Source organism: Artemia sp. Qi Xiang Cuo, chromosome 7 (assembly GCF_049724085.1).
Source record: "Artemia sp. Qi Xiang Cuo chromosome 7, ASM4972408v1, whole genome shotgun sequence".
In the NCBI taxonomy this organism is placed as follows: domain Eukaryota; kingdom Metazoa; phylum Arthropoda; class Branchiopoda; order Anostraca; family Artemiidae; genus Artemia; species Artemia sp. Qi Xiang Cuo.
In genome coordinates this window covers 30,677,373-30,691,346 of record NC_142800.1, presented here as the reverse complement: position 1 = coordinate 30,691,346, position 13,974 = coordinate 30,677,373, and the positions used below count along the sequence as shown (strand labels likewise).

General features: G+C 34.6%; 1 protein-coding gene across 4 annotated transcripts in view; it reads left to right on the top strand.

The window, feature by feature from the left end:
• The window catches only part of LOC148950156 (nidogen-like), a 364,016-nt gene that overhangs the window by 16,838 nt on the left and 333,204 nt on the right, over nt 1-13,974 (top strand). Inside the window, exon 2 of one of the 4 annotated variants that reach the window (XM_089092179.1) lies at nt 8,891-9,017. The exons of the other annotated variants lie outside the window; for them this stretch is intronic. The gene's annotated coding sequence lies outside the window, so the exon portion shown is untranslated. The remainder of the gene's footprint in view (nt 1-8,890; nt 9,018-13,974) is intronic. 4 annotated transcript variants of the gene reach the window in all.

Genomic DNA, 13,974 nt, shown 5'->3' with positions numbered 1-13,974 from the left:
TCTACCTCTCCACTCTTTGTGCTTTTAAGAATATAAATGAAATCTTCTATGCTTCTAAATTGTTTCTAAATTGTTAGAAGAAAATTATCTGAAATAAGAGGAAAGGAATGAGCACACAGCATTCTTCTTCAGGCTTAATTCAAAGGAAGGGAGAGTATGTTTTAATCCCCACTTCCCCGTTACTTCTCTTACTATATGTATTTGAAGAGCTCATGGACAGTTAGACAATTTGAGCATTAAAATAAAATCTTTCAGGTACCATGTAACCCCTATGACTTTAAAATGACTCATCGCCCACTTTTTAGCTCATGCGCAATTATACATTACTACTCTCAATTTAAATGAAACGTAATGTGAATCAACTTAGTTAATTGAAGCTTTAAAATACATGCCTATATTATTTGTCTTGTACAGACTACATGACTTCTTATGAACGAAGGCACCACCATGGAGCATTACTTCCTTTGTAACTCAGTATATAGTTTTTCAAGACTTTCTAATTAACTTATTATCACAGGATTTTCAATCGACAGCAATTTGGCCCTCTTTGGGGCAAATTGTAGTTTCGATCCATTACTGAAAAAAAACCCACTTTCCTGTGGTATAATAATTTTTGCTACTTATAAGAACATTAGAATTTTTATTCCTGTTCAAGTGAGCCCTCTGCAGATTTTCTATTGCCATTGGTTCGACAAGATTCAACCCTGGGAAAAAACAATTAATAAACAGGCATTCATGATATTTCTTCCGGTGAAAAATGCAAAATTCAACATTGTGGTAAAAAGGAGCTTTAAACCTCTACAACAAGGTTCTCTGATATGCTGAATTTAATACTGTGAGATTCATCATGATAACTTGTCTTTTTAGAGAATTTCCTCTCTTTTTGAACTAGGCAAATTTTCTCTGCCTAGTAGCTTTTGTTGAATAACTTTAAACTTAAAGTACTTAATATATTTGGAATTAGCAAAAAAGGCGACTCTTTTGATGTGTTAATTTTTACTATGACTCCCTCTATCACAGTTTCACTTGCTATTAGAGTGTATCGCTCCTTATTTACAGTTCAATACCGCTAACTGTTTGTAATTTTTAGGTTGTAAAATATAGGTAATAAAGTTATAGCTTAAATTTCTTACCATTAACAAACAAAATTCTTATCAAATAGTTTGTTAGCACCAACAGCTTAATAACAGTTGTTATTTCAACTACTCTGCCAGTTCTTCTCAACTTATTGATGCGTATAAAACCTCCCAGCTAGTTGGACTCATCCCATCAGTACTTTTTTGTAGAGGTATGAAAACAATTGATCATCGCAATAGTAGTATGGCGGCTCCTGACCTATACGGCAAATTCCTATCCAGCAGCTGCAAAACCTCTTCTGTGTACCTTTACGACAATTTTTTAGGGGGATACTCGCTACATGGTGTGTTTGGGTCTTATTTTAAAGACTAAGATATGTGTTTTCTTCTTTCTGTGCCCCTACATGGCAGTTTTTTTGCATTTATGGAAATAAAAGTAGTGGTGAGGTCTCAATAGTTTTAAAGGATGTCATAACCGCAATTCTTTTCTTCCTTAGTGGTTTATGATCATGTAGAATTTTCACAACGATTCCCTCAAGATGAAGGTGTTATTAATTTTCTCCAAAACAAAGGTGCTTGTTACGCAATGGGGAGTGTTTTCTTCAAAATACAGGTGTTTGTTACCTAATAGGGGTTGCATATTACATAATAGAGGTAATTTTTTCTTTTATTTTTTTTTTAATTGTTGAAAAGCCTAACGGCGAAGGGAAAAACCTTCAGAGCTCAACAATCAAGAAGCAAACTTAGGGTTTAGATCATAGTTTTTTTTGGCTGTTCATAACTTAAAAATATAAGAAGGCTATGGGAAAAGCCTCAGGGTCCACGGGAAAGCCCCGGTTGTAAAAAATTGATCTTGGCCAAATGTTTACTTATGAAGATGAAGTAGTCTTGCGTGACTTGTTTTGGTTCTGCTGGACGTTTAAAAAGCAGCAAAAACCAGTTTTGACGGTCAACAAAACGTAACTTGTTAGATTTAACGGTTCATTCACCTCAATATTGAAAAGGAGTTCAGTTTGCCAACATTTAAAAATATTATTCTTGGCATATTCTTTAGTAATGGATGCTTTTAGACTATTGGAACTTGAATGCCCTAGGAATGGCAAAATTCAACCTAGAGTACCTAACAAAGCAGTAAAAATTAAGGAGTTGTCGGTTCAAAGAATGCTGAATGACATAATGAAAAATGATTCTCCATCTTTGAACTATTGTATTAAACTTGTACGTATTAGGCCAGATGGATCCACTCATTTTATTGACATACTAATCGAAACAAATCAAAATGATATTGTGGATTTAATTTTGTACTCAACTTAGATTCAAACATCAAATAAGTCAAATAAGTTTTTTGACGTCAATCGATTACTCCTGCTCTCTAGAAGACATTCGTTTTATGTATCGTAAGTCAGTTTCTTTTTGGAAGTGAAGCAGTCAATACTGAAAAATATTTTACGTGTGTCCATTATGTTTGTATGCATTGGGCAGCTGGTAATCCTGCAAAAATTGTACTATAATTGATGACTATAATGAAAAGTGTAGATATATGCAATCCATGTAAATTGCATAGAAAATATGCAGTGCAACTTAAAGACTTTAATTCCTGTCTTGAAGATGTCTGTGACTCGAACTAGGAGTTTGCTATGCTCGAATTTTCACTATGAAAAATATGATCAATGGCAAAATACTTGCCTTGGTGTGATTGGAAAAACCCCGAAACGTCACTTCAGTTTATTTTTAAGAGTGAATATCGTCGTGGCTTAAATTTTCTTGGGAGGAAGAGCCTGGTCTACGCTTCAATTGCTGGAATAATAGAGTCTGGTTCTTACGTCGTCGCTGTGAAGATACTGGCTATTAAGTATAAGCCTAGTGATTTTAATTTGGCTCTTACAAATAGTGATCCTTCATATAAAATATTAATTGTGAAATTGCTCAAGTAAGCAAATTCAAACGCGTGATTTTTATAACATGAATTAAAACAGTATTATTGACATTACAAGGAGATATAATAAAAATGAATTTTAATTATATTGTACAAAATGTGACCCTTATTTTCCCTGCCAAGATGAGAACAAGCGGAATCCTGATAAACTACAGCCACTTATCGTTGTCAATGGTTAACTATACGTGGAACAAATAAATCTAAAACAGACAGCTATTATCAATAAACAAAGTCACAAACAATTTAAATCATTTCATACTTAGGCCAATTAAATCTATGTAATACAGGTACGAAAGGGTATTTGCAACAAGAAATTCGTTCAATCGAAGATTGTCTACATAAATGCTGAGAGATTTACTTTAAGTATTTTGACAACACTGAAAAACAAAGTAAAATGGTGCATGAAAAACACAACTTTTTGTTGATAAATCTTGTACTCGCATCTGATTTTGAATAATGGAATTTCCATTTCTTTCATGAAGGTTTTTGATTTGAGGTGGGTAGAAAGCATACGATAAAATAAAAGTTCAAAATAGGGATGAAATCCTTTTTAATAGACAGTGTATAGAAAATTCACAAAAAAAACATATATTTCGGTCAAATATACATTGACCGTCATCAGTACTAAAACTAAACTAAAACAATTTAAAACAAAAGTTTATATACGAAATCAAATATAACTTCATATTGTTTAAATCTCTAATTCTTTTCAAAGCAAAGGCGGAAGCTAGCCTCTTTTACCTTTCTGGATTCGGTTAATTAGCGTTCAATGATATAACATTTGGATAAAGGTCAACTACATTGGGTGAATTGAACTTTACTCTATCAGGTTTTAATAAAATATCATTGATAGAGTTCAGCCCAAATTCACCTGCATCACGATTCAAAGCAATATTCTTGAATAAGATTTTCTTTATTTCAAGAGTTTTACGAAAATTTTGCTTTAAACCCCGATCCCTAGAAATCAAAGAGACATTCTCGAACAAAATAAAATAATCTGGAAAATTGAAAATATGTTCTGAAAGGGCTGAATTAAAATCTTCAGACTTATAATATTTCTTTAAAGCCGAAGAAATAGAATCTTTATGTTGTAATAATCTCATTTCTAAACTCTGGTTAGTACGTCCCACATATGAGCTTCCGCAAGTACATGGGATCTGATAAACCCCACTTTGTTGCCCCAATGAAATCAGATCCTTCCCAGAATTTAGAATACTACCGAAAGTATTATAACTCTTTAAAACTACCCTTAGACCATTGCTTTGTAAAATTCTTTTCAGTTTTTCACTTAGCCCGGGTACATATGGTATGGAACAAAAAACATCCTTCTCCCGAGTTGTCTCCAAGACTTCCTTAGAAATCTCTAGAAACCTTTTTCTTCTCTTTGAAACAGTCTGGTTAGTTAACCACTCCGAATACATGTTGCTTATTAGTATTTTCCTTAGAAAAAACAACTCCTCCTCAGAAAATTTTGGAGAGCAATTATCTACGTCATATTTATGGGAATGTATACGGTACGCCAAGAGGACAGATATTCATTACTGTTTGAAATATGCTTAGCCAATACCCCATCTTTGATGAACTACTTTTAACAATGATTATGGCATTGTTAACACTTTGAATATTTTCGAGAAAATCCAAGGGTATACAATAGAAATTGTATTTGGACATGTGCAGATACAAATTGTATATATTGATTATTTGATTTGTGTTCATGTTGAAAAGTCTAATAGAACACTACCACAAGGGGTAATTCATCAATAACTTTCAAATTTATTTAGGGAGATTAATGTTATAATCTTCACCAACGGCTCGGCAAAGGTGCACTCTAAACGTAAAGTCCCCGTCCAGACAATACTTATATCTTGAGTACCGGACAAATCTAATACAATGATACCATAAGATTTTGCAAACATTGCATCGGTTTTACCATTGTTACAATTACGAATCTCAATCTATGGATTGAATTATCAATTCATATAGGGTCCTGTAGGATTTATCAAGGGATAAATTGCAGAGCGGATTACCATAGACTTTATATACATGAAATGACAGTACTAACATTTCAAATTTATGTGAGGATTTTGTCCATGATTTGTTGGCACTAGCAATTTTCACAAAAACCAAAACAAGTTTTGAAGGAATTTTGTCATTGATAAATGAAGAATCATCGTAGGTAGGTAAACCCGTAGCAATATGTGGTTGATTTGTGATTTTATGTGGAAAGACAGTTTGATGTTATTTCCACTGGCTCTTAAGTTTTCAATTGCCAAAGCAACAGAACTCATAACCTGTTGTTTTCGTATATGAAGCATCACCGAAGTGAGAAAGACTGTTGCAATAGGTGCAGTGCAGTGTTAAGTGCTTTTCTCAAAATGAAATTGGAAGGTGTAAGTTGTAACTCTATATCATTCATTACAATGGGAGGCAACCATCGAATTACATTAAATATTTCATGATTTATTTTCCTAACCAAGTGTAAGCAGCTAATTGTCACCTCTCTAAGTATATTGGTAGTGTCAGTGTCTTTTTCATATTCATATCCAATCGCTAAATCTAGCCTATAGAAATTTGTGGTCATCGGCATGAATTATATGTAACTTGCATAGTTTGAAAGATTGTTGCTTGTGCTCACCAATGTTCCATTTATGCAGACACTTATTTGTCTAAACAAATGGTGTAGTACACAATTTTCATATGATAACCCCTCGACAGCATTTGGTTTTCCATTGTTAGATTTCTTGACAGTGGCATGTAAATCTAATAATCTGGAAGTCAAATCTATGAATTAGTCTTCACTGGAATAAATTTGAAAATGAAAATATTCAAAGAGTGGTTGTTGCGGTTAAAATTGTTCATAGTAACCATGTTTTACGCTCACATCAACATTTTCTGCATTGAAAACATTGAATGATGAGGTGACTGAGGGATGAGATTCTTTGTTTGGTAAATATGCCATTTCTAGGAAAAAGATCTGTTTTCGATCTAACAATTTTTACTCTTGGTTTCTTTTTCTTCTTTGACAAGATTGATGTTTCTTACTTCTGACCTGGGTAGACACTTGATGAGTGATGAGGAGTGATGAGGTCGAGAAATTGCGTGCTAGACCTAATTTTTTTTAAAAGACTTTCTTTAAAATCCTTCCCAGCGCCCCAATTGTGTAGTTTTTTAGGATGCAAAATACGCGGCAACCCCATCAATATATTTTTGGCAGGGATAGTGTAAAACAAAACAACTTAGGTAACCATTTGCCCAGGCCGTAGACCAATATCAACGAAAGACCCCTGTAATAGTCCATTCCAAGGCCCAATTGTCGTGGCTTAAGAGTAGCAACATAGCGATCGATATCAGGACATACAAAAGTACTTTTTTTATTAGCCATCTCACTGAAAGGGTCAAAAATAGCATGTAATCACAAACAAATCTTCTTTCTTATTTCTAAAGGATCGCCTTATTTACGTCTTAATGTTATCAGACTGAGTCCCAAATACGAATGTTTATAGGAAGATATTGTAAACCCTACATTGTTCCATTGAATAGTTAAAGTGGAATGTATCATTTTAACGAACAGAGATTTTTCTATTGATTGCATGACACAAATTATTCTTACTGTCATATTCTTTGTATTTTAGAGTGAGATGCAGATATATATCAGAGTTGAGTTATTTGATCTATTCCTCTTCCTCACCATACACTGGCCAATCCGTTGGTCTAACTTCTATGTCATACGTACGATCTTTTCTCAGGATATTATAAATATTTTTAAAGATACAATCAACAAGAGTAACTTCATACTTCCCCTCGAATTTAATGGCGGGGGAGAATTTTGTCCAAAAATTACTTTTTTTTCAGATCATCATACTGGGAATCAGAGACATTGGACATAAATTTCACATAGAAATCAATAAGCATTGTGAATATCTTCAGTGGCAATCCAAGAAACAAAATCAGGGTCGTTTCCTAGCCAATAAACAAACAATTGACATTTACCCTTGAGAGTTCGAGTCTTTAATATCTTTTCAATTTGATACATTCCAACTTTTTGTAATTCATACTCATAAAAACCGCCAAGAATCTCTTCATCTTTTATATCTTTTAGACGTTACGTTACTGGTTTAGTGTCTAAGACTTTTGCCATTTTAAAAAGTTTAATGGATCACATTCCCCTTTTTAAAACTACTACTTGTTCGATTGATTTGAATTGTATCCCCAACATTGAATTTCTTCTTTACCACATGCTTTTCAATGGAATATTGTTTGTGGAAAATGCGAATTGTATTTTCACCGTGATGAACTTCTAGAAAACGAGGATTGGACAAGGATCGATGAGGGCGTTAATTATAAATCAACATGATTTTATCTAAATCTTGAATTAAAGCAGCAGTATTTTAAAATGTACCATATTTCGAGATTAAAAGTCTAATAATTTTTGTCAATCGTTCATGCAATGCCACCTTTATTGAACTACAACTATGAAAGAGTATTGTATTATATTTCAATAAGACTTTTTATACATCTGGGTTAACAAATACTGTTCCCCAATCTGTTTGAATTTTTCTATAACAATCTTGTTCGAGGACAGATTCAAGGGCTCTAGCAACTTCATCGGCTTTCTTTGAGAGCAATGGAATGGGATGTTGATAGCGACTATAAACACTGACGGCACGTAAAACATACTTGTAGGGACTCAATTGATCTGCTTGTAATAAATACAATTGGAAAAAAGCTTTAGTTTTTCAATAAAGACGACCATAAACTCTATGATTTCGATGAAAAGTGTAGTAGGGTTCAATCTGTAGACACTCTGTCACTAGCTTTTTTTCAATCCCAATGACAAGAGCAAGTATGGTGGGGGAATTAAAGGTTCCAGCTTCCCCTATATTCTCATAAACATATTTCAAAACTTGAGCTATTTTGAACTTAAAGGTGGTGTAAAGAGACTGTTACCCTTTTTCATACTAATAGGTTATGCGATGTTATTAAGACACCTTCGTTTGATACCTTGTAAATCATCATCAGCCATTGGCGTGTTAGTATTTTCTGAAAACAATTGAAAAGCATCTTTTGATATTTGACCATATCCCTTAGTCGATTTAAAATATGTTTCTTCTCAATAAGCCTTTTTGAGAAGTTTGATGACTTTAAAAACTTATGCAAATGACTGTAAAATGATTCGAGTCCGTTACGATTTGCAATAAGATCCGATGCTAAATCAATTAGATTGGTGGTCTTCCCATTGATTATAACTTCATTCAATTTTTCATCAATTTGTACATGTTCATTTTCAGAGAGATACGTCAAGAGTTTATTACATTGCTCACGATACGAATCAGGCATTAGGTCTATGACACTTGATAAAGCTTTAGATAAATCTTCTTCTTTTTATTTTTGTGGTTTTAGAGTTTCAAAATTTTGAGGATGAGTATGATCAATGACATTTACATTGAGCGTTCTTTCTCGGTAGGGTTTATGCCTCTGGACACATCAAAGGGTATTTTGAAGCAAAAGTAATTTTCCGTCGTTAGGAATTGTTTCATCGTTAATACATTTATCAAGATTATCCTCAAAGTGCTCTTTTGGTGAAAGGGCGAGTTCTATTGGAGTCAGTTTGAAAGGCTTAGCCATTTTTCTAGAGAATACTGTTCACAAGTCCCGCAATTATTGGCAGTAACAGTGAAAAAAGGCTAACAACCGCTTGAACAAGTCGTTTTCTTTCAAAATGGTTTCCTTTATTTTTGCAAGCTAGGGCACGTATAAATGATCGATGTTGCTTTGTCCGTTGCTTAACTATTTCTGGCAGTTAAATATTGCCTTCAGTTAAATTTAAACAAACCTTAGATAGGATATTATTGAATTCATTGTGAATACCGTATTTCAGTACAGCCTTCCTAAGCTGCGGTTTTGAATTACCTAGTATGGAAAACGAATGTCCAAGCTCGTTTAGATTCTTCAGTGTCATGATGGCAACTAATGACCTTTATTGACTTTTCATGAATAGATATAAGGTAATTTCATTGTCTAAAATAACAGTGGCTGCACATAACTCTTTGGGTGTGTTTTGATTGAGATCCCTTAGAATGTAACCATAGGATTTAGTTTTAGCATGATTGTATGCTGAGAGTAGAAATTTCATTTCACCGGGGTAAATCTGTTTGTTTCAAGTTATGAGGGAACTTGAATCACGAACAACCCTATAGATGACATAGTAAGTACAATTTAATGCAAGTGTTCTTATACATTTGCTCTGATGAAAGAGATTGTGCCGAATAACGGCTACGAAAATTTTTTAATGATGAAATCCAACCATAAATAACTTTAACATCTCCTGAGACCATTCTTCAATGGATTCAGCTAAATCATCAATAATGAATAAGGAGTTTGGTTCAATAAAATTAAACACGCCAAGTCCCAGTATAAATTTTATGTCTGGTTTCTTTATTAATAGTCTTTATTTTATCATAGGATTCTTGCTATATGCTATAGCAATAGTAGATATTTCCGGGAATTAAAAAAAAAACATTATCGTGATTTTGAATTATTTTCATTAAAAGCGTTACTTTGTCAAACATTGATGGTCCACAAGGAAATTATCAGAAGGGGATTTTAAGCTGAAATGTGTTACTCTTTTCGCTGATAAAATACAACTAACAAAACCTAACCTCAACCCGTTAAATAAATACCTATGTTCAAAAAGACAAAAAATAAATTAGATTTTTTTGTATAAATAATTGCACTACAAATATTGTTAAAACATATTTACATAGGCAGTTAAACATATTTACATAGGCAGTGTAAATACAGCATAATAAAGACTTGGATATTTAAAAACCACTTGGGCATTTCCCTTCATGGATGGTGGAGGTGTCCACTGAGAGGGCCTGAAGGTGTGGTGCCTGCTGCGTCTTGTGAAGACTGGCTGCGTGGCCTGGTGCACAACAATGGTCTTGGAGAAACGTGAAATAATACTATAATATTAAACACTTTCAAAAATGACTCCGTCATACCCATAAAAAATGCACTAAAAAACACTATAAAAGACACTGTGGAGCTCCAGACTGATAGAAAACGGTTGGGTTTAGGGCTAATGTGCTTACCGTTTTCTAAATCGTGTAATGTATTTTCTGTTTTTAAATTTTAACAAAAGTGAATTCTTGTCCCAATAAGAAACATGAACTTGCCCCTCCCCGGGCCATTGGAACTTAAACACATTGTAATAAAATTAAACATAATTTTCTTGGAAATTCCGATAATAGCACTTTCAGCGGCAATATTTATATTATAAACTACACTTTTTTCTTGTAAAAGGACCATATTGGAGTTTATGATCGTGAATGATGTAAAATTTGCATCGGAAATGATTCGGGCACATTCATTTGGATTGGTTTCAAAATTAAAACACCTCCTATGGCGCACACTCTTGCACTTCTTACCGAAGGCTAAATTTAAAATGAGTTAAATATTTTTTTAACCTTTGTTTTTGCCTCATAGGGTTTATTGACAGAGAATTCAATAAAACTCTTCATATACGGATTTTGATCAAACTCGAGGGTTTTACAGATTTTGATCAAACTCGACGCAAAAGAATGTGATGTACAACAGTATTCCGCTTCGGATAAAGATCAGCTATAAGCTTTGTTTTGAAGTTGTCCAGTTCATACCACCTTTGTCTACCAAAGAAATGTTATAGGGACTCGGTGAATCCCTAGGAACCGGTCTATTTATGCAAGGGAGAACAAAATATTTTACCGAGTCATGAAGTTCCACTGGTATATCCCCATCAATTTTAAAAACCATCCTTCTGGCACACTCTCCTCAATAGTGGCAATGTCGGGAAAACTTGAATGACAAGGATTGTACAGTCATTTATAATTCCCACACGGCTAACAGTGGTGAGACGTTGCCAACGGATAAAGAGAGTTCATATGCAAAAAAAACACATTTTACTTTTTAACAGTACATTGTCCACTTGGATCGGTTTCCAGGATACGATTACCGGAGAAGGCATACCCTCTCCTAATGGATATCTCTACAAATAACTGATCCACGTCGGCGATCAACCGTATTTTTCCTTTGTTGATATTAAGAATTACATCCATCCCCTAATGAGGAGTTTAAAAATATTATCCCAAATCCAAACCTAATTCCTCATAGCTTTTACCAGTGTTTTTCAAGACTAAGTCCGACAACGCCAATATATCACTTGCGAGGTACATTTTACAATAATCCTACCTCTTTTTACACCCACCCTTGGCCCGAACTCTTTTAGCAGAGTCAGCAGCGGTGCATTGACAATCGTGAATTGAACCATAGGACGCTTCGATGGACGGTAATTTTCTTCGTGCAGCCTCGAGATGGAGGTGCAATAGACATATTTTTATATGTCCTTAGACGTCAATAAATCATACAATTCATCACTGAGAAAGCGCTGTTTAACGATGGGAAAACTAATAAAATCGTTGCTTGTCTGCACTGGAATTAATTAACTTAAGGATTTATGGAAAAACTCTAAGAATCTAAAAAATGGATTTTATTCAAGTACGTATTACAATTTTCAGCTGTTTTCTATTTGAATTCTAAGAGCAGCAAATTCTCAGATGATTTGGGTGTAATGTTATAAGAAAGAAAACCATCTATACATGCCCCATCTACAGCTTCACCATTCTGCAAACGTTTCGACGCTGGTAATATGAATTTCAAATCTTAGTTGGAGATGCGTATGAAAACCAATAGAAAGCACTGAGCTTTTCCCACAACCCTGAACAAATTTTCCCATGCAAAACCCAACACATTTCTTTATTTTTAATTGCCAACTCATCCTCCGGTGATAGAATCATTGGGTAATATGTATTACAGAGCTGTGAATTTGATTTATTGGCATTTTTAATAAGTTTAAACATATCTGCGCCTACGCAATACCCGCCGCCAATGTCTCAAATACCTCTACCAATTACATGGTATTAGTCGAGTATCTTTGTGCACAGGCATAAGAAACTGCAATGGTTTCATGTTCTTTAACGAGATTCGAGTTTAATGGATCATACACATCCGTCAGTTTGGCTTCGATATCTAAACATACCTTGTCGCTCTGCAAGAGTGAATTCTCAAACTTCTTGAAACGGAAGGTGGCATTGCGACCCAAAACTGTCTCAATGAATTAGGGTGCTTTAGCAGGCTTGTAGAGCAGCCACGCCCAGTACTTCACCGATTGAATGAACCAATGAATGTATTCACCGATTCAATGAACGGAGCCCTTACTCAATATATTAACTCCGTTTTATCTGTACAATCATCCTCATCAAATTCTGTGTCGTACTGTAAAACTTGAGGATCAATTTTTAAATGTTCATTAGCCCTATCAAAAATTTCTATCCCCCTAAGTTTTACAGGATATTGCCCCTTTAAACAGTTAAATTCTAATTTGGGAAAACTCTGCCCCTCCCCACCCTATTAAGTGAAAAATTGTCCGAAAGATGGTATCGTCTTTCAAGGGTTCATTCCCTGCCACGAGGACTGCGTGCTTGAACCGCTCTAGAACCGTATCAAAACATAAGCTTTGTACACCTCCACAACCCTTTAAATCTTCATTATATTTGATAAAATTCGTCTTCCCCCTCCAACCTCTTAAAGAAAATTTCTTTTTAAATTTCGTAAGATTGACATCTAAGCTTTCTATAAATATATTTCTTGAACAAAACCCCAATGTTATTTTCTATTTTATTAAAAATACTTCCCATCGACTCTGAAAAACGCCCTCAAAATTATACAAGTCTGGATGAAGTAGTCTGGTACTCGGTTCTTAAGTAATATGGATACACCTCACCAGATAAAACTTGGGATACAACTTTTTCATTTAAAACAAATATTTTTTGAGCGATGAATGCTTTTATGCTATACCTACCTCCCTCCCCCCGAATTTTTTTCCAAGCCTGATTCTTGCCCACACTGGAGTAGACTATGTAAATCGGATCCGTATGGATACTACCAATTCTAAGAGTATTAAAAGGGGCTCCAAACTCAGCTCTAAGAACATAAACATTGCACAAGGCGGTTTCGGCTAAGTAAAATTCAGGTAAAACAGGCGGTGAACCAGTACCATTTTGTCCAGCTTATCCTCATCAGGGTCAGTGTCAGGGTTTGGGGACCTGATCTTCTAGTACCCTCCCGACCTCGTTAGATGGTAGCTATTCAAGTAGAGAGTCCAAAAATTCGATATCGAGGCCGATATCCCTCACCCGCGAATCTAAATCAAAATTGGGGGAAGCCATATTAATTGGGTTCACCCCCACACTAAAATACTCCTCACTTTCACTTCCATGGGCACGTACAGAGAATATTGTAGAATTGCGTCGTTGGTGTCCCTATGTCCTCAATATAGGCTCCTGGTGCAGTTTATAATGTTGTTAGGTGAACCTAAAAACAATAAGAGCTGATTATGCTTTTGAAACACTTTTGATTTTATCCTGAAAAAGAATTTATATTAACCTGAAATAGAATATATTATTAGTCTGAAAATTTTTCGAGGGAACAAAGTGAACGCTTGGGCATGGAAACCTCATACTACCAGCTAAGGGTGCAAGCACCAGAAATTATTCCATAAATGGGGTTAATGTGATCGTTGGAGCATGGTGAAGGTATAAGAACAACTAAAGGTCTAACGACCATAATTATTCCATAAATGTGGGATACTTGCCCCCTTACGCTTCAGTTATTACAAAAATCCCCATTGAAGTTGTGAGTCTTAAAAAGTAAACTCACGGAGTGCTTGGTGCTATTGTTGTCCGTCGATGCAGCTTCTCGGCCATAAAAATTAGCCAGTAGCTGTTCATATAGCCACAATCATTGTTCTCGACAATCAGGAAAAAGAATAAATTTTCCATTGAAACAATTATGATTATAATCTGAAAGGAAATATATTATTTTCCTTAAAAAAGAATATACAAGGCTGAAATAAAATATAAATTA